The 21,700-nt window shown below is 43.9% G+C and overlaps 3 non-coding genes and 1 pseudogene across 3 annotated transcripts; all 4 read right to left on the bottom strand.

Annotated features, from left to right (window-relative positions):
- Window positions 1-462: 462 nt before the first annotated feature.
- Window positions 463-626, bottom strand: LOC121196440. The gene has a single exon (XR_005895901.1). It is a non-coding gene; the product is annotated as a U1 spliceosomal RNA (small nuclear RNA).
- A 1,141-nt stretch (window positions 627-1,767) lies between these two features.
- Window positions 1,768-1,883, bottom strand: LOC121196249. Its single transcript, XR_005895721.1, has one exon. It is a non-coding gene; the product is annotated as a U5 spliceosomal RNA (small nuclear RNA).
- Window positions 1,884-2,277: 394 nt separating this feature from the next.
- On the bottom strand, window positions 2,278-2,468 carry LOC121196689. Its single transcript, XR_005896130.1, has one exon. It is a non-coding gene; the product is annotated as a U2 spliceosomal RNA (small nuclear RNA).
- A 4,856-nt stretch (window positions 2,469-7,324) lies between these two features.
- LOC121195355 lies at window positions 7,325-19,892 on the bottom strand (annotated as a pseudogene).
- Window positions 19,893-21,700: the final 1,808 nt, after the last annotated feature.

The following is a 21,700-nucleotide window of genomic DNA, read 5'->3' as shown; positions in this document are numbered from 1 at the left end:
TCTGCTGTGTACTTTTCCCTGCCGCTATACAAAGATGTTTGACTTTTCACCAACTCAAAAGGCTCAGCCATACGGCAAAGCCGGCCAAAAATAGCTTCAACTCCTTGGTGTTCCACACCAAAGCCTAGAAATAAAGCATACTAGAACAACATCTAGCACACATTTCTTCCACAAACAAGCAGCAAAGTCGGACAGGAGAGCTCACACTTCATTTTGTCATGGAAAGGCCACGCCCACTTCCCCAATTCCAATGGGAACACGGGGAATTGTCATGACTAAACACGCCACTCTGTAGCGTACGCCAGAGAGCTTCTGCAGAGCAACACTGCCGCTCTGTGGACAGACTGCAAAAGCTGACATGTAACTCCAAATCAACAAAGCCACTTCACAAAATGGAGAGCCTTCAACAGGTTAGCACATGGGCATTCCTGACACATTGTGTTTTCTTCTACACGCACGCAACAGGGGAGAGCGCGAACGCAGTCCCGCACTACCAGAAATTATGCAGTCGAGATTCCCACATTTGGGGAATTCGCAGAGGTCAGCACAGCCGGAGTGCAATGGCTGAGCCTCAACCTGGGTGAACCACCTTGTTGATCATGGTATCTCCCCTGCCAGGTAAGTATGAGCTGCAGCTGGAAGAGAGCAGGTGGTGGTCACCGGGCACAGCACTCTGGCTGACGGTGCCTACAATGCATAATCCCACATTTCAGTGCCTTGAGCATCAGCTCCCCTTTGTATGTTACATTTATGGCTGAAAAGACACAAACACTGCTGCAAATAGGCTGCGGCGTGCGGCAAACGCGCTTTGTTGGGTCTACCCATCATGCACTGCTCTGCCAAAAACAAAGGAACACTGTGTGAAATGCCACTAGTCAAGCTAAGGCCCACGTGGGACACTTTTCAAAACATTTCACTAAATGAACTAAACACTGACATGAACTACTAACATGTATTGACTTACTGAAAACCTTGGAGCTGATCTGGACTTTCCTGTGGTTTCCTCTTGTCCTCGTAACAGCAGTAGCTCCTCCCTTCCTTGTCAATAATTGTGCAGAAATATCTGAGTGCTTCTTTCTTCCTAAATCATGAGCAAGTCCTGTCCAGTCCAACTGTTTCTGCTCCTGTTTGACTTCTGAGCTTGTCTCTGGCTGTGTGTCCACTTACTGCAGCCTCTGACATCAGACTGTAGAATGTTGATACATCAAAGGCATCAAAGGACAAACACACACACTCACACATACTGGTACTTATATCTTTGTGAGGACACTCTCTGGCATAATGCATTCCCTTGCTCTAACCTCTCTCTCTCTTAGCATCTCAGACCTATGTCAGTACCTGTGCCTCTGTCAAAGAATACAAAAAAAAAAAACACTAGACCTGTACACACATAAAGTCATGTATTCATGTAGTCATCTGTGAATGTGTGTTTGATGAGTGCAAAGTGAAAATGCTGCATGAACCTTGTTTTTGTAAAAGCTTCTCTTGTTTCCTTTGCTTCTTACAACTGTATATTTTTCAAGCATCATCTGTCATATTGAAGAAATAAGTTCAGTCAGTAGCGTTATTTCTTTTTTTATTGTCATCATGTACACTTTTCTTGTCTCAAAGACGCCAGCATCCCCACCAAAGCCTAAAAATAAAGTATACCAGCGAAATGACAACATCTAGCACGCATTTCTTCCGCAAAGAAAGAGCAAAGTCGGACAGGGGAGCTCACACTTATGGTGCTCTATAAAGATGTTTGACTTTTCACCAACTCAAAAGGCTCAGCCAAAAGGCCAAGCCAAGCAAAAATAACTTCAACTCATTGGTGTTCCTCTCCACGGAAGTTTTTAGTAAAAGGCGAAAGACTTGTGCGTTATGAAGAGAAACAAGAGTCAGAACGGGCCTGTCTCAGAGAGCAGCTGAGGACCCTAGTTGTCCCAGCTACCACCGTCGCGGTGCGCCTCCCTTGGCTTGCCGCGTGCTAAATCCCAGCCTCCCCTCCATTGCCCCCCCACCACCTCCAGCCTGAAAAATCCAGGCCTGGCTTTTACATGGAGACTACAAAGTCTGGGAAACCATCAGGCGTCTTCAGGGAGTCCACGACCAATCATCGTAGCTGAAGTGCACCGTGTTGTTGAGCGGGGTTCCCTGGGTGATATCAGTAAATCAACTCACTGGTTGTGCACAATTCACTTAATAAAAACGTAGCCGCATTTTCCTTCAGCCACAGTAAAAGTTTGACTCCTAACTAAACATGTCTGGCAGAGCTTGATTTTCTACAAAGCAAGAGAAAGGTGCGCCGTTCCCAGCGGCACTGCAATGCCAGGTCGATGCGTGGAGTGCGTGGAGCAAGCTCCCTTTTCAGCTCCCTCTCCTAAAAATGGGTTTAATATGTTATCCCCATATAGGGAACATATCAGATATTAAACTGATAAGAACAGATACTACACTTGATCTTAGCCAAAAGGCCGAGAAGCGATGAGGCCCAAGCGTTTGACGTCCAAATCAAGCTCTTGGTACAACCGTCACTTGTCGCGGTGTCCCGTTTGTAAGCCAGCATATCAATTGCCGCCACTTAGCAACTCCGCCCATCTGTCTGCTGTGTACTTTTCCCTGCCGCTATACAAAGATGTTTGACTTTTCACCAACTCAAAAGGCTCAGCCATACGGCAAAGCCGGCCAAAAATAGCTTCAACTCCTTGGTGTTCCACACCAAAGCCTAGAAATAAAGCATACTAGAACAACATCTAGCACACATTTCTTCCACAAACAAGCAGCAAAGTCGGACAGGAGAGCTCACACTTCATTTTGTCATGGAAAGGCCACGCCCACTTCCCCAACTCCAATGGGAACACGGGGAATTGTCATGACTAAACACGCCACTCTGTAGCGTACGCCAGAGAGTTTCTGCAGAGCAACACTTCCGCCGCTCTGTGGACAGACTGCAAAAGCTGACATGTAACTCCTTGTTGATCATGGTATTTCCCCTGCCAGGTAAGTATGAGCTGCAGTTGGAAGAGAGCAGGTGGTGGTCACCGGGCACAGCACTCTGTCTGATGGTGCCTACAATGCATAATCCCACATTTCAGTGCCTTGAGCATCAGCTCCCCTTTGTATGATACATTTATGGCTGAAAAGACACAAACACTGCTTCAAATAGGCTGCGGCGTGCGGCAAACACGCTTTGTTAGATCTACCCATCATGCACTGCTCTGCCAAAAACAAAGGAACACTGTGTGAAATGCCACTAGTCAAACTGTCTCTTGGGAAAGAAAGCAAAGGCCCACGTGGGACACTTTTCAAAACATTTCACTACATGAACTAAACACTGACATGAACTACTAACATGTACTGACTTACTGAAAACCTTGGAGCTGATCTGGACTTTCCTGTGGTTTCCTCTTGTCCTTATAACAGCAGTAGCTCCTCCCTTCCTTGTCAATAATTGTGCAGAAATATCTGAGTGCTTCTTTCTTCCTAAATCATGAGCAAGTCCTGTCCAGTCCAACTGTTTCTGCTCCTGTTTGACTTCTGAACTTGTCTCTGGCTGTGTGTCCACTTACTGCAGCCTCTGACATCAGACTGTAGAATGTTGATACATCAAAGACATCAAAGGACAAACACACACACACTCTTGTATAGTTGTGAGGACACATGTTGCCATAAGTCATTCCCTTGCCCCTTAACCTAACCTTAACCATCATAACTGAAAGCCTAACTCTAACCAAAACATAACCCATACTAATGATATTGAACCTTCTCAAAAATACCAAATGAATTACAACAATAAGCACTCAGGACCATTCAGCTGGGTTGGTGAATTCAGCACCAAGGACAGCAGCAGCTGAACTGTACACAACTACATGTACTAACACACAGCAAATTCACAAAGTACTAAAATCTGGAGTCAGGCAAAAAAGTGTGAAAGAGTTACATTTCTGGAGTTTATTGTATAACTCTGACTACAGTCTGTGTTAAGGTGTACACCCAGGCCGAGTTGAATTTTGGAGTTTATTCCCTGGTGTTCAGGATCTGGTTTTAACTCTGTCCCTGGAGTTCACGACGCATTTTATCGCGGCATGAGCAGCACAAGGAACGTCGTCACAAGGCTGGTAAGAACATGATTTTTATCAGAAAGTACTTTAAATGCGTGATATTTTGTCATTGTTATCACTTTATCTACTTACATAGTACCGCTAATGACTGCCAACTTGATGTTGAACGTAACCCCATTGCTTTTACTCCATTATTTAGAGCAAGTAGCTCCCGCAGCATTAGTTAGCTAAGTGTCCTAAGTGTCAGATCTAAGTGTCCTGCAGCAAAGGTGTGAAGGCTCCTCCTCTCCAAGTCTGACAGATACACTGTCAGTCTCAAGCACTTTAAGCTGAGACACAAGTGATTCTGGATGCCAGCCTTTGATGGACAGTGTCCTTTCAGAAAATGTAATTGTTTTCCAGCTTGTATACAACTAGATTTTAATCATTATTTGACATAATTCTTAAAAAATGAAAGTAATATGTACAGGTATTAGATGAATGTACTTGCTTACAACATAGATCTAAGTGTAGCTGTAAATATGTTTCTAATGTTTTCTTTTTTAGAATGTGGAGCAAATTCTTACCTCAAAACCAGCAGAGCATGAAGAGACTGGAAGTTTGAAATATTCCACCACACGGTTACTGGTTAATATTATTGTTGCTCATGCATGGAAAAGAAGGATAAGAGGCTTCAACTTAATGCTGTAAGACATTTTATGAAAACAGACAAAAATGGTAAGAGATTTTTTTCCCTCTTGCAGGAGAGCTGTTAGTAAAGCAACAAAAGAGTTCCATGCCCTTGGGATTGTTTCACTTTTCCCATCTTTGAAAGACCCATACTCCAAAAATGATATGTAAGTTTAACTTTAACTCCCTTGTTTGCATATAAGTAACATACAGTATTTTTTCTTGAGACAGCTTTTTTTCTTTCAGGAACTTCTATGATATTCAAAGCAACAAAGGCCCCAACCCTTTCTTGAGTGGCGCATGAAGACAAATCCAGGACCATCTCTTCATCCCAGAGTAGAGTGGAGCTAAAAGGAGGTCCCACATCATCCAGAACATATGATGATCAGCCAATCAGAGATGAATGCATGGAAGCCATATCTCTCCTTCACCACACAGCTGATCCTGACTTAGTGTTTCAGACACTTTCAGACACTTCATGACCCACAGCGGTCAGCTGATGTATTACATGTTTCTACGTTTCTTGGATGTCATGGGACTGGTTAGTATTAAATATATATTTTTAAGTAAAAATATTGGTTTATTTTAAACGATTGAAAATGTTGTTTTTCTCTTTTTATTTAGATTTTGCAAGACTTCTCACTGATGTTTGGAGCAGAGGTTGCTTCAAGGTTACTTGAAAAATGGAACAGCAGTTTTAAAGATAAAGTTATCAAGGAGGCAGGAACCTGAAAGAGACGTCTCTCTTAAAACAACAACTGAAAGCTGCCCTGAATGAAGGATCTGACACTGCTGATGAAGCAGGTACAGTTATCATCAAAATAGTAATGCAGTTATGTGAGTCGTCCAACAGTCGTCAGTTTATTGTGTTTTTATTGATTTATTTTACAAAAGCATCTCTGAGTCTAAATAGGCCACTTAAGTCTGCAGTTAAGATACAGTGTGAGGGCTGAACATTGCTTTGCTCTCCAGCACAGATTTATAATGACTGGGCCATTAATAGTTGTTATATGTGTATATGTTTAAGATCATAGTAAAACCATTAGAACAATGCACAGAGCAATATAATAAACACACTACTTAATATATATAATGAGTGTAAAAGTACTTTTCTGGAGTCTCTGGACTAAGTGACTCGTTGGGAGATTGTGATGGCTGTGGTTTGCCATTATCATGTCCGCTGATAACCACAAAAATACAAAAGCAGAGTCCAGAGAGATCCAGCAGCGTAACCAGGCAACACGTAAACAAGGGAGAAAAACTACTCACTCACTTCGTAGTTAGCGGGATAAAACAAAGGTATTAGTCAACGTCCAATGAAAAAAAGAGAAGAAATGATTGGCGATGTTATTAAGCAGTCTGTAGGACTATAAAACTTATAAGAATCTATATACAAAGTGCAAATATTAGAAAAAAGCCTGTAAACTGCCTCAATGGCCAGGCTCCTTGATATCTCAAAGAGCTGATAGTACCATATTATCCCAACAGATTGCTTCGTTCCCAGAATGCAGGTTTGCTTATGGTTCCCAGAATCTCTAAAAGTAGAATGGGAGGCCGAGCCTTTAGCTATCAGGCCCCTCTCCTGTGGAACCAACTACCAGTTTGGGTTCGGGAAGCAGACACCCTCTCTAATTTTAAAACTTAAAACCTTTTTGTTTAAAGCTTAAAACCTTTTTGTTTGACAAAGCTTATAATTAGTTGTAGTTACAGTTTTGGTTATTATGACTAAACCTATAGTTAGTCACAATTATTTCTGTATTATATCTATATCATTGCTGAGACAGTAACACACTTTTCAGAGTCAGTCTGATACCAAACCTTCTGACACAACAAATCAGACTACAGACAGATCACTACAGGACGCTGTACAGGACAAACCAAACTACCTGGAAAACTTTAGTATGAGTATTTAGTAAAAGGATAGGCCTGTTGTGGGTGACAGGGACCAGGAGAGTGGGATGTAATGCAACAATTTAATGCAACCTCTACCTTTGGCCTCTGCTCAGGCTGAGGAGCAGCTGTGTCTGACCTGCATCAACAAACAGTGAAAACTTTCCTCAGTGCTCCTGAAGGTTTTTCACATTCTGCAGTGAACACACAGACAGACTGTTCATGTATCTCATTTTCTTCTTTTACTTGAAAAGTCATTTTGGGAGGTGTAGGGGTGTAATGGGGGCACACAATGCTCCAATGCCCCCACTTGGTGACAGACTCTCTCAAAGTGAGATCGTTCAGATAAACTGTGGCAGCATTTTCGTTTGAACTGAATCAGCTCAGTTGTCCCAAGATTCAGAGAAAGACAAAACACTGATGTTCACAATGATGCTTTTAATGTGAAATGACAAGATCATGATTAGAATCTTAAAAAGTAAAAGTCAGCAACATTTTTCTCCTGTAATAATTGTAGCTTCCATCTTTAAAGGATGAGGAAGAAGTTTACAAGGAATCATTTGGAAGAGTTTAACAAATAAACTGCTTTAATACATGAATCTGAAAAGGTGTGTGTGAGTGAAAGAGACAGACATGTACAGACTGAACTATATGTTCAACAGTGAGAGAGTTTCTCTAACAGGAGGAGACTCTCTCTGCTACACTCTACACAGAGACACTGAGGAACCAGACGACCAGAACCAGAACCCAAACCCAGGATACAGAGGTTCAGTGAATGTGGTGTTGAAGGTGTAGAGGTGGATCAGTGAGTCAGAGGAGACTCTGTAGAAGGACAGAGAGCCAGCAGGACAGTCCACATACACTGCTACTCTGTTAGAGACAGAGGAAGATGATGAAGAGGAGGAGGAGGAGGAGACAGGTGTCTTTCTGTTACTGTGCCAAACAGAGTAACAACCATTACAGATCAGACTCCAGGACTGATCGTTCCTTCCAAACAAACAGTTTCCTCTGTTTCCTTTCCTTCTGATTCCTCTGTAACTCACTGATATATCAACCCATTCTCTCCACTCGACCTCCCAGTAACAGCGACCAGTCAGACCATTACTACACAGCAGCTGAAGACACTGGTCAAATCTGTCTGGATGATCAGGATACGACTGATCCTCTTTCACATGTGTAGCCTTCCTGTTGTTGTCAGACAGTTTGAGGTTTCTGTTTAGTGTGTTTGTGTCGATGGTGAGTTCACAGAAATCTGATGGAGAGAAGAAGACACAACACAGCTGCAGTTATTGATCTATCACCTGATCATTGGTTGACACTCTGAAGATGGTTGAATGTGAGCTGCTTTGTTTTCAGGAATCAAATGAAAACCACACTTACACTTCCTCAGACTTGGTCTCAACCATCGGACTCCACCAGGCTCCACCCTGAAAGGAGGAGGGGGGTCAGACCAGCACATTCTCTTTCAGCATGTAAACATGGACATTACATGGCTCTCATACACAGATGCTTTGATTATTCTGTTCATTCAGCAAAGAGACAAAGGACCTGGAGTCCTTATCTTGGAATTATATGGAGCAGGGAGGAAAGATTTCATCATTTGTCTTCTCCATTTGATATGACTTTTGGTGTCAGACACAAGAAAATATCTCAGAATGATAAGATCAGGATCTCAGAGAGGTTCAGCTGATTATTGATCATGGATATTTTAGAAGACAGAGACATGATCAGAGACCTGATTTCATTTCCTCCTTGGTTTGAGACACTGGCAGATGAATGTCTCTGAGCAGTGTAGATGCTCTTATTATTGCTGGGATGTTATTATTAGTGTGTCAGCACTGAACAGGTATCTAAAGTCTTTGGGGTTGTTGTGGTGAAAGCACTCAAAGTGCTCAAAGTGGCTCTGTTGGTTCAGGAGCAGTTCAACCAGCTGCAGCTCAAATGTTTCCACGCTGGCTTTGTGCTGATGCAGCATGAAATCCAGTCTGAGAAAGTCCTGCTCAGGTCACAGAAAACAGCTGACCACACCTGATTTAATGATTGTCACATATTTTCTCTTAAATATGACCCAGTGAGTCATGATGAGATACTGAAGTCAGAATTAGAGAAAACCCCTCTTTGTGTTGTTGTTGAATTCAAAGCACTTCTGTAGAGATCTGTCATCAGCTGTGACACACTAAATGTTTCCAGCTCTTCCTCCTCTATCACACACTGTCTGTGGCTGCAGCAGGCCTCTCCATACCTGAGGGTGTCCAGTCTCCAGTGTGGATCCTTCAGTCCAGCAGACAACAGCTTCACTCCTGAGTCTCCTGGATGATTGTAGCTCAGGTCCAGCTCTCTCAGATGGGAGGGGTTGGAACTCAGAGCTGAGGCCAGAGAAACACAGCCTTCCTCTGTGATCAGACATCCTGACAGCCTGCAGACACACACAACATCACACAGGAAACACTCTGTCAACACCTGCTGGTCTGTTTTGTTTTTCTTTTTTGTTCATATTTTTCTTTTTGGTTCTGGTCCATTTTGGTCCAGGTTCAATGTATTTAAGGCAAATTCCTTTTTAATCCTGCAGGATTTAAAAAAAAAAAAAATCAACAACTTTAACAAAAACAAGAGAAAATGATGAATAACTTTCTGAGTCTAGAAAGTTCTGTGGAACTTTAGTAAAATATACTGTGAACAATCCTACACAAGTTTGCTGTTTATCCACTCATGTAAATCAGATATGAGCAAATCATCAGCTAAACAGGTTGATGGATCCTGACCTGAGAGTCTCCAGGGTACAGTGTGGACTCTCCAGTCTAGCAGACAGAAGCTTCACCCCTGAATCCTGCAAGTCGTTGTTACTCAGGTCCAGGTCTCTTAGACTAGGGGACTGGGCGCTGAGAACTGAGGACAGAGCTTCACAGCTTCTCTCTGAGAGGTTACAGCTGCTCAGTCTGAAGAGGAAACAATGAAGTCAAATAACATTTGTGTTGAAAGGACAATCAAAGGAACAAAACTCTCAGTTTCCACATTGATGATCATCTTTCATTGGCTCTGACTCAAATTCTTTCTGTTCTATTCTCAAGAAGTTGGAGACATGACAGTTAAATATGACACAATCAGTAATAAATAGATATGTACAGTCAAAGCCATAAGTATTTGGACAGTTAGACATGTTTTGTTCTTCAGGCTCTCAGCACATTGACTTTAAAATATAATAATGGATACTACAGTCAATTACTGCAAAGTACTTTACACTAAATATTAAATCTGATGAGTTTGTTTCACTTCATGTGTATTTGTCCAGTTATTTTTGAACCACTAAAAGGGCTGAATCTCCCACACAGTTCTTTCTTTACTGATGTCAGCCTGCGCAAATTAAAGCTGAGATGTGGCTCTTTAATGGAGGATCCATTATTTTAATTCAGATTCAATGTGCTGAAGCTCAGAGCCTGATAAACAATAACTGTCCAAATACTTCAGTTCTTGACTGTAACTGTGTTAATGTTGGTACCTGATTTGATTTAGTGTGAATCCCTTGATAGGTAGAGAGGTTTGTCCATTAATCACAGCTCTCCTCCTGTCATCAAGTGTCCTTAGGCTAAAAACCTCAACCTCAAACCAGCCCTGATGGCCAGACCAGGACCTTGTATGGTAGCTGGATTTCATCAGTGTGTGTTAATGGGTGAATGAGAGGCAGCATGTAAAGCGCTGTAGGCCTTGTTTAAACCACTTTATAACAAAGTAAAAATGTTTGTGTATCTCAGTCAGAGTTCATATATGTGAAGCTGGATAAAAACAAAATAGACTGAAAAACTCAAAGATTGAATAAACTGTGAAAATCATTAGATATGGGCCTCTCTAAAGTCAGCATTGATGGACTCAAGAAATATCTGCAGTCATTTCAAACAAACTGGAACTTGATCTGACCTGAGAGTCTCCAGGGTACAGTGTGGACTCTTCAGTCCAGCAGACAGAAGCTTCACTCCTGAATCCTGCAGGTCATTGTTACTCAGGTCCAGGTGTCTCAGACTAGAGGACTGGGAGCTGAGAACTGAGGACAGAGCTTCACAGCTTCTCTCTGAGAGGTTACAGCTGCTCAGTCTGAAGAGGAAACAATGAAGAAAAAGTCAAATAACATTTGTGTTGAAAGGACAATCAAAGGAACAAAACTCTCAGTTTGCTCTGCAGCTCACACCATCTACTAATTAAGCTACTCTAGGCTTCGACTGCCAGGGGACTTCCCATCAAGTAGTTCTGTTCTTTCTCTCCTCTCTTCTGCTGTCGCTCTCTGCAGGTTCATCCTGTAGAGTCTTGATCTGCTGCTGTCTTAGCAATTTCAAGAGTGCTGCATCCCTCTCAAAGACGTTTTACAATTTTTGACTTTTCAGAGTAAGTTAAAGCTCTTTTTTTGGCCGATTTTGCCTGAGGAAGCCTAATAATTATGCACACCTTGATATAGGGCCGCCCGGTTAGCTCAGTTGTTAGAGCATGAGACTCAACCTCTCAGTGTCGTGGATTTGAATCCCACTCTGGGTGGCACCACCTCCCATGGGCTCACCACCTGTGGAGGTGCTATAAGACTTCGGTGCATTGTGAATTGGACAGGAGCTGCCCCCACCCGACCTGGGCCTGGACCCAGATAAGCAGCAGATGATGACATGACCTTGATATAGGGTGTTGATCAGCTTAGGCCACACCCTCCCTCATTACACAAATACACATAACCTGATGTGCTTAAATCCAATAGGAATTCAAGTTTAAATAGCTTGGAGTTGAGCATAAAAATGATGATATGGTCAAAAAACGTACTTGCCTAATTGTGCACACAATGTTGCTTGTATTACTATTAGTGCTATTACTAATCATACTATTATTCCCTTATAACTTTTAATCTTACTGTCTTCATGAAACCTGCATTGTCTTAGGTTCTCTTTCCTCCCCTCCCATCCTTTTTTCTCTCTCTCTCTCGACCTGTTCCTTTAATCCCAATGACACGTTCAAATCTTTGTAATAGAATGTTGAGTGTCAAATGTAGCACTGAGACCAAGTAAATTTTACAATAAATATTAAATCTGAGCAGTTCATGTGTATTTGTCCACTTACTTTTGAGCTACTAAAAGGGCTGAATCTCCCACACAGTTCTTTCTATACTGATGTCAACCTGCTCAAATTAAAGCTGAGAATCAGAAATCAGAAGACTTGGCTCTTTAATGTAGGATCCATTATTTTATTTCAGATTCAATGTCCTGAATCTCAGAGCTCAGAGATGATGATAAGGAATTAAAGAAGAGAGGAATTTATTTTCCCTCCTGCTGAATAAAATAGCAGAGTCTTTATATAATGATGAATAAATCCAACTATCTATACACTTACAGAGCTTTTTTAGAGGCTTTGACAACTGGCAGCAGCTTCAGAAGAGCCTCCTCTGAAGCAGAGTATTTCTTCAGGTCAAACACGTCCAGATCTTTTTCTGATGACAGTAAGATGAAGACCAGAGCTGACCATTGAGCAGGAGACAGTTTATCTGTGGAGAGACGTCCTGAACTCAGGGACTGTTGGATCTGCTCCACTAGAGAATGATCATTCAGTTCATTCAGACAGTGGAACAGGTTGATGCTTTGCTCTGCAGAGGGAGTCTCTTCAATCTTCTTCTTGATGTACTGGACTGTTTGCTGATTGGTCTGTGTTACGTGTCTGTTGAGGTAGAGTGGGCCTGCGAGGTGCTGAGCTGTAGGTATGCTACATGTGGTCAGGGAGGAGGTGGATCAGGTAAGCTGGGGTGCCCTGTACACTCACAACACGTAGTTTTGGGCTGTCTAAAAACACTAGTCAGCGTGGTCAGTGCCGACCCCTGTATTTGTTTTATTTAAAGTCACTTATTAGTTAGAATAGCCAGGCCCTTTTGTTTGTTCTTTTTTGTAATACTAAGAGATAGATAAGGCTGGTTTTTTTGTAAGTTTTTCTTTCATTTGGTACTGCCACACGGTCCCCTCCTCCTCCACACTTGAGAGCCTGTTGTGATTCTGTTATTAAAACTTTTGTTTACACTGATGTTGACTCCTGCCTACTTGGTTCAAATGCTACGTCCCAGTCAACCCCTAGAGACCATCGCAGGGGACGTAACATTAGTGGGGGCTTGTCCGGGATATTTTTCCCTGAGCTAAACAACCAAAGGTTGGAGGAGTCTGTGTAGTCTTGGTAGCATGAGCATGAGTTTTGATTTGAATGACTTTATTGACAACCCCAGCCTGGATAAACTTGGGGCTTGTCGAAAAGATGATTTACTTTGTATTGCAGCACATTTTGAAATTCCGGTGGCAAAGCATGATCTTAAAAAAGAAATTAAAAATAAAGTGGTTGAGAAACTGGGTGAACTGAAAGTCCTTGAACTTCCTGTTGGGCCTGTGCATGATGAAAATGTGGCTGTTGCAGGTCCAAGTGTTTCCCTCCAGTTTACTCCTTCAAGGCCACAACCCAAGGGTGAGGCCCCACCAGCAACCTTGCCCCGTTTTGAGCCTTTTTCTCCAGAGATACCTGGGTCAGGTTCAGATCCCAGGCTCAAAATTCGATTGGCACGTCTTCAGCTAGAAGCCCAGGAAAAGGAGAGGGTGCGACAGGCAGATTATGACCTCAAATTGCAGGTTCGTAAGCTGGAGATAGAAGCTGATAAAGAAATACAATTACGCCGGCTTGAGTTGGAGTCTCTTCGCCAGTTAATACTGTTAGAGGATTTTAAGAATGCATTGCCAGAGAAAATGGTGGTATTTTTAAATGAACAGAAGGTGACTTCATTGTCTAAGGCGGCTGTATTAGCCGATGAGTTTGTATTGACTCATAAAAATGTTTTTGTGTCCTCACGTCCGGACAGACCTTCTGTGTCTCGCCCAGCAGGTTCTAGTCTTGCCCGCCCCCCTTTCGACAAACCTAAAGGTCCCTCGTCACCTCCACGAGGGGAAAGGGAGTGTTTTTATTGCCACAAGAAGGGGCTGATTGCTGATTGCCTTGCCTTAAGGCGTAAACAGACCTCTTCTAATCCAGCCCAGCCACAGCCCAAAGGTATGGGGCTGATTAAGACTGTGGCACCTCTTCCCCAAGGTGACACGGAGCCACAAGGTGAAAGGCCACAGGATGAACCTGACCCATGTTATGCCCCGTTCATCTCTGATGGTTTTGTGTCACTGACTGAGGATCCAGCTGATGGTCAGCCAGTCAAGATTTTGAGGGACACTGGAGGCTCTCAGTCAATTATTCGTGAGGATGTCCTCCCTCTGTTGAAAACATTATACTGTACTTCCAGTGTTATTGTACAAGGTGTAGGGATGAAGTATGTGGCTGCTCCTGTATGCAGAATCTATGTTCACTCCATATTGGTTAGTGGATTCTATAAAGTCGCTGTTCTCCCTGCTTTGCCAGTTAAAGGGATTGATTTCATTCTGAGTAATGACATAGCTGGAGGTCTGGTTACCCCTGTTCTGGAACTTCTCCCCAAGCCTGAGACTGGTCCTCAGCTCGATGATGTTGCTCAACAGCATCCTGAAGTCTTCCCGGCCTGTGTGGTTACCAGGTCCCAATCTAAGGAAGGTGATGTTGATCTGTCAGACTCTTTTCTGGTTTCAGGACAGATGTCCAGCCCTGAGCCCAGAAATCAGCAGGGCCAAAGTAACTCAGTACCACTCCTTACCAGTCATGGTGATATACACCTGCCGGCTACCCGAAAGGAGTTCATTGTAGCACAAAAGTCTGATATGACCCTTTCCAAATGTTTTTCTTCTGTTCTTAGTCGTGAGGAAGCTATGAAAAGGAAAATGGCCTACATCCTCGAGGATGGCCTGCTTATGCGTCGCTGGGTTGAGGATCCAAATGAAAACTGGACTGCGACATATCAAGTTGTTGCTCCTGCATGCTACCGCTCTCAGGTATTGTGTTTAGCCCATGATCACCCATGGTCAGGACATATAGGGATCACCAAAACTTACAACAGAGTCCTTAGGCATTTTTTCTGGCCAGGCCTCAAGTCCGATGTTGTTAAGTACTGCCGTACCTGCCATACATGCCAAGTAGCTGGTAAACCAAATCAGGTGATTCCCCCTGCTCCTCTTCAGCCTATCCCTGTGATGGGGGTACCATTTGAAAGGGTGATAGTTGACTGTGTGAGGCCGTTACCAAAAACTAAGTCTGGACATCAATTTCTCTTGACTATAATGTGTACTGCCACGAGGTTTCCAGAGGCGGTTCCATTACGTAACATCACAGCACCTGCTGTTACCAAGGCCCTGATAAAGTTCTTTACGGTGTTTGGAATGCCCAAGGTGGTACAGACCGACCAAGGCACTAATTTCAAGTCGAGGGTGTTTGGCCAGGCATTAAAAGAGCTGGGCATCAAACATGTGACCTCTACACCCTACCATCCAGAAAGCCAGGGGGCGTTAGAGAGATTCCATCAGACTCTGAAAGCTATGTTGCGGAAACACTGTCATGATTCTGAGAGGAAGTGGGATGACAGTGTCCCACTTGTCTTATTTGCTACTCGGGAAGCTGTACAGGAGTCATTAGGTTTCAGTCCAGCTGAATTAGTTTTTGGGCATGAAGTTCGTGGACCATTAAAAGTCCTTAAGGAGCAATTGGTCACTCTTCAAACAGAGGTCAAGAGTCTCCCCGAGTATGTGGCCCTACTCAGGACCCGTCTTCAGAAGGCCTGTGCCTTAGCTAAAGAAGCCCTGACCTCCACCCAGAGCAAGATGAAGCTGCATTATGATCTGAAGGCTGTTTCCCCTTCTTTCCAGCCAGGTGACCAAGTCCTAGTCCTGTTGCCTGTTCCTGGGTCTGCGCTATCTGCTAGGTTTTCTGGTCCCTATATCATAAGTGAAAAGCTTAGTGACACAAACTATGTTGTCAAGACTCCAGACCGCAGAAGAGGTACTAGAGTGTGTCATGTCAATATGTTGAAGCCGTATTACTCTAGGAAAGAGCAGATGGAGTCCTCCATTAAAACAGACAAGGAAACAACTGTCTCTCCCGTAGCCATGGTTCACAAGGTGAACACTCCTAGTGATGATGGGCTGGTAATGCATAATGCTACACCACAGGGAGCGAAGCTAAGTAATAGTGAAATATTGTCTAGTTTATCCTGCTACTTGGCTCATCTCCCTAAAGGTCAACGTAGTGACCTTGAGCAACTGATTGGTGACTTCCCAAGCCTGTTTAATGATGTTCCCTCACAGACTTCTGTTGTAGAACATGACATTGTGCTAACTAATCCAGCTCCAATTAAGCAGAATGCTTATCGAGTCAGTCCGGCTAAGAGGGAGACCATGAAGAAGGAAGTCCACTATCTGCTGCAGAATGGATTTGCCATACCCAGCGCTAGTCCATGGAGTTCCCCCTGCCTGCTTGACACAAAGTCAGATGGAACCCCAAGGTTCTGTGCAGACTTTCGCAAGGTAAATGCAGTTACCGTACCCGATGCTCATCCCTTGCCTTTGATGGATGATTGCATAGATGAAGTGGGGCCTGCAGCTTTTGTTAGCAAACTTGACATGCTAAAGGGATATTGGCAAGTCCCCTTGACAGCCCGTGCCTCAGAAATTTCGGCCTTTGTAACTCCTGATAGTTTCTTGCAGTATACTGTAATGCCTTTTGGACTGTGTAATGCACCTGCCACCTTTCAGAGGTTGGTAAACAGAGTTTTAGGTGACATTTCAAATTGCAGATCATATCTAGATGACATTGTTGTATTTAACAGGGACTGGGCCAGCCACCTGTCCACATTGAGGGAAATTTTTGAACGCCTTTCAGCTGCATCTCTGACCCTGAACCTTGCAAAATGTGAGTTTGGAAAGGGTACTGTACTTTACCTTGGTCAGCAGGTGGGGAGTGGCAGAGTGTGCCCAGCAGGTGTTAAAGTTAAAGCCATCGCAGACTTCCCAGTACCAACCACCAGGAGGATGCTGCGTCGTTTCCTTGGCATGGCTGGGTACTATCGGAGATATTGTAAAAACTTTTCATCTGTTGCAGCTCCGCTGACTGAATTAACCAGTCCTTCTTGTCCATTTGTCTGGACTACTGACTGCCAGAAGGCCTTTGAAAGCCTTAAAGGATTGTTGTGCAGGCCTTTTAAACTAGAAGTGGATGCCAGTGCTGTGGGAGCTGGTGCTGTCCTCCTTCAGGAGGATGATGATGGCATCGACCATCCTGTGAGTTACTTCTCCCGTAAGTTTGATAAACACCAGGTGAAGTATTCCACAGTTGAGAAGGAAACTCTTGCACTGTTGTTAGCCTTACAGCATTTTGAGGTGTATTTGGGGTCCAGTGCTGAGCCCATCCAGGTTTTTACGGACCACAATCCCCTAGTGTTCCTCTCAAGAATGTACAACAATAACCATCGCCTTATGCGTTGGTCCCTCATTGTTCAAGATTACAATCTTGAAATACACCATAAAAGGGGGTCTGAGAATGTCCTTGCTGATGCTTTATCTCGTTCTTAATAGCTATGGGATTCCAAACAGGTTTGGATTTCTAAGGGTGGGGGTGTTACGTGTCTGTTGAGGTAGAGTGGGGTTGTGGGTTTCCTCCCTCCTTTTCTTTCCCTCCTCCTTTCCCTGACTCTCTCCAGGTGCTGGCTTCCTGGTCTCTGAGCTAATCAGCTGAAGTCGGAAGCTCATTGGCTCCTGAAGACTTCACCTGGCCAATCTTCCAAGAGGGCAGGGTTAAAAGAAGCACTGAAGCCTGGTGCTCACTCTTTTTCCTGATTGTTAGGCCTGAGGCCTGCGAGGTGCTGAGCTGTAGGTATGCTACATGTGGTCAGGGAGGAGGTGGATCAGGTAAGCTGGGGTGCCCTGTACACTCACAACACGTAGTTTTGGGCTGTCTAAAAACACTAGTCAGCGTGGTCAGTGCCGACCCCTGTATTTGTTTTATTTAAAGTCACTTATTAGTTAGAATAGCCAGGCCCTTTTGTTTGTTCTTTTGTGTAATACTAAGAGATAGATAAGGCTGGTTTTTTTGTAAGTTTTTCTTTCATTTGGTACTGCCACACGGTCCCCTCCTCCTCCACACTTGAGAGCCTGTTGTGATTCTGTTATTAAAACTTTTGTTTACACTGATGTTGACTCCTGCCTACTTGGTTCAAATGCTACGTCCCAGTCAACCCCTAGAGACCATCGCAGGGGACGTAACAGTCTGTGAGCCACTTCCTGTCTGTGTCAGCAAACCTCGTAGGAGAGTCTGATTGGTCTGCAGTGAAAGACCCAGGAGGAAGCAAAGGAACAAGTCCAGGTGTCCATTTGGACTCTGTAAGGCCTTGTCCACAGCCCTCTGGTAGAGCTGTGTTGGATGAGGTTTGTCTCCGGACAGTTTAGAACTGTTGGAGGTTGATTGTTCTTCTGACAGCAAATTGACTCCAGAGTTGATGAAGGTCAGATGGACATGAAGAGCAGCCAGAAACTCCTGAAGACTCAGATGGACGAAGCAGAACACCTTGTCCTGGTACAGTCCTCTCTCCTCTTTAAAAACCTGTGTGAACACTCCTGAGTACACTGAGGCTGCTCTGATATCGATGCCACACTCTGTCAGGTCTGATTCATAGAAGATCAGGTTTCCTTTCTGCAGCTGCTCAAAAGCCAGTTTTCCCAGAGACTCAATCATCTTCCTGGTCTCTGGACTCCAGTGTGGATCTGTCTCAGCTCCTCCATCATACTTAACGTTCTTCAGTTTGGACTGAGCCACCAGGAAGTGAATATACATCTCAGTCAGGGTCTTGGGCAGCCCTCCACCCTCTCTGGTTTTCAACACATCCTCCAGAACTGTAGCAGTGATCCAGCAGAAGACCGGGATGTGGCACATGATGTGGAGGCTTCGTGAAGTCTTGATGTGGGAGATGATCCTTCTGACCTGCTCCTCCTCTCTGAACCTCTTCCTGAAGTACTCCTCCTTCTGTGGGTCAGTGAACCCTCTGACCTCTGTCACCATGTCAACACACTCAGGAGGGATCTGATTGGCTGCTGCAGGCCGTGTGGTTATCCAGAGGCGAGCAGAGGGAAGCAGTTTCCCCCTGATGAGGTTTGTCAGCAGCACATCCACTGAGGTGGACTCTGAAACATCAGTCAGGATCTCAGTGTTGTGGAAGTCCAGAGGAAGTCGACACTCATCCAGACCGTCAAAGATGAACAGAACTTGGACCTCTTAAAACCTGCAGAGTCCTGCTTCTTTGGTTTCAGTAAAAAACTGATGAACAAGTTCCACCAAGCTGAACTTTTTCTCTTTCAGCACATTCAGCTCTCTGAACGTGAATGGAAATGTGAAGTGTATGTCCTGGTTGGTTTTGTCTTCAGCCCAGTCCAGAGTCAACTTCTGTGTTAAGACTGTTTTCCCAATGCCAGCCACTCCCTTTGTCATCACTGTTCTGATTGGTCCATCTCTTCCAGGTGAGGCTTTAAAGATGTCATCTTGCCTGATGCTTGTTTCTGGTCTGGCTGGTTTCCTGGATGCTGTTTCAATCTGTCTGACCTCATGTTCATCATTGACCTCTCCAGTCCGTCCCTCTGTGATGTAGAGCTCTGTGTAGATCTGATTCAGAAGGGTTGGGTTTCCTGCTTTAGAGATCCCCTCAAACACACACTGGAACTTCTTCTTCAGAGTAGATTTAAGTTTACGTTGACAAACTGCAGCAACATGTCCTGAATGAACAAGCAAGAAACACCATCAATGACTGATTCATAAAGAAAACATGACATGTTCATCCCCCTAAAGAACACACATGAACATATTTCCCTCCATGTCTTGAGATGTTAGTAAATGTCCCATTTGTCCATCATGTTGAATCTTTAGAGAAATCCTCTTACTGCTGTGCAGACAGTCAGCCAGCTCCTCCTGCTTCATTCTCCTCAGGAAGTTCACTGTGATCTTCACAAAAGCCTCTCTGCTGCTCCTCCTCTGCTCTTCATCCTCACCATCCAACACCTCCTCATCCTCCCTTTGACTCTCTGAGCATTCTGGGTAATCTGGACTCACAACCTTCCGGACCTTCTTCAGCTCCTTCTTCACAAAAGTGACAATGTTCTCCTCCAGCAGCTGGAACAGAAAACTATATGAATGACACAATCAAAGTAAAACCATGGAGCCAAACATCAGATCCATGTTGGACACACTGACAATCCACTGGTGTAAAAAGTGCAGCATGGAGATTATTGTCAACACAACAGATGTCAAAGTAGTTGTTGTCCATGTACAGACCATAAATATGGAGTCCAGGTGTGTTTGATGCTGCTGGGCAGACTGAGCACTGGGAACCTCTGAGCTCTCCTGGTCCACTCTGTGGAGGAATCATGAAGAATTAGCTCACATTATGTTTGCAGCATCTGTGAGCGTTTTATGCTTTGTACACAAACAACAGCTGCTTTTATGTTCTGTGGTGACTGTCCTGATTAAAGCAAACACTACTGTGCTGTGACATTCTCAATGAGAGGAAACAAGCAATCAGTTCTGTACCTCATGACCTAGAGTTATCACAACAAGTCCACCTTTTAAATGATGGGTTTTAAGGACTCACACTGGGTTTGACAGAAGTCTCACCTCTGCTACAGGACACTAACACAAACACTGGAACTGGATAGGTGCTGAGTTACAGGGAGTTTTAGTTTTGATCTGAATAACACATATAAGAACATAAGAAGTGCTTTTCTTGAAAAGAGAAACTAAAGCCACTAAAGCCTGTGTTTCAGCCTGATCATGTTCATATACTGTGTCATTCATGAAGCCTGGAGACAAAACACAATCACTTCATCTTTCATAGAAGACCAGTTATACAGGACAGCTGTCTGATACATTTTAAACTCAGCTGCAGCTCACTTCTTTGTAGCAGAGGGAGGCTGTCCTTTGAAATCAATGAGGCGACCCTTTGAACTGTCACTCTTCATGGACACACAACTGGGCTCGGGTCCAGGGAGGTCTTGTCTCTGATGGATCCTGGTGGATACAGAGATTAATCAGGGACATGGGGACAGGGACAACATATTATTCATACAGTGTTCTCATAGTAAAGAAGAAAACATGTAGTCAGCTGCAGCTCACTTCTTTGCAGCAGAGGGAGGCTGTCCTTTGAAATCAATGAGGCGATGCTTTGACCTGTCACTCTTCATGGACACACAGCTGGGCTCAGGTCCATGTTCAGGTCCAGGTCCAGCAGAGTCTGGTGTGTGCTGCTGCTCTGGCCTTCAACACAACACACACACACACACACACACACACACACAGAGCTTTGAGTGTGAATAATGATGGTGCAGTGATGTGAGTGCTGGGCTCTGACATGGAGAAGAGTCATGGACAGTTAGAGATCCTCATCTCACCTCTGAGCTTTGGTCTGGATCTCATGGTCCCCACACAGACCTTTTTAGGGGGAGGGGCTCCCTCCTCTCTGTCCTCACACTGATTCATGATGCTGAATTCACATCCACATCAGCTCACACACACTTTCTACCTTCATCTGGAGAGAAAACACAACTCATTCATTTGCACATCAACTGAAATCCTCCTCTCCATCATTTGTCCTGTAGAAATATCAGCTGCTCCTCCACTGATTGGCTCTTCTTTCCTCTTTCATATCAGTGTCAGTTGAATGCAGTCAGACAGCAGTGTGAGGCAGAGGAAGCTGCCATCAGCTGCTGTACTTCCACTGTCAGTCCACTAGATGGGGTCATGAAGCTGCAGTGAAGCGCAGAGCAGCACACACAGGGTCCAGGGACGAGCATTTCCATTCACTGACACACAGACAGACTGAGATCCACTGGTTTTATCTGACACAATCTAAAAATCCTGCTTTCTAATTTCACTAAAGTAAAAGTACACAAGTGTGATCAGTAAAATATAATTCAACTGTCAAAAGTAAAAGTGTTCATCATGCATACCAGACTCATTTGGTTTTTATTTCGAATCTTAATCTGAAAAGTAACTGTAACTGTGAAATAAATGTAGTAAAACAGTGAAATATTTCCCTTTGAAAAGTTGTGAAGCAAAAGTATAAAGAAGCAGAAAATGGAAACACTGGAGTTTCAGCGCAGCACTGCAATAAAAGTACTGAGTTACTTTTCATTACAAAAGTATTAGATTCCAAACCACTT

This window comes from Toxotes jaculatrix, chromosome 16, assembly GCF_017976425.1.
Source record: "Toxotes jaculatrix isolate fToxJac2 chromosome 16, fToxJac2.pri, whole genome shotgun sequence".
Taxonomy (NCBI): domain Eukaryota; kingdom Metazoa; phylum Chordata; class Actinopteri; family Toxotidae; genus Toxotes; species Toxotes jaculatrix.
This window is presented reverse-complemented; position numbering and strand designations above follow the sequence as displayed.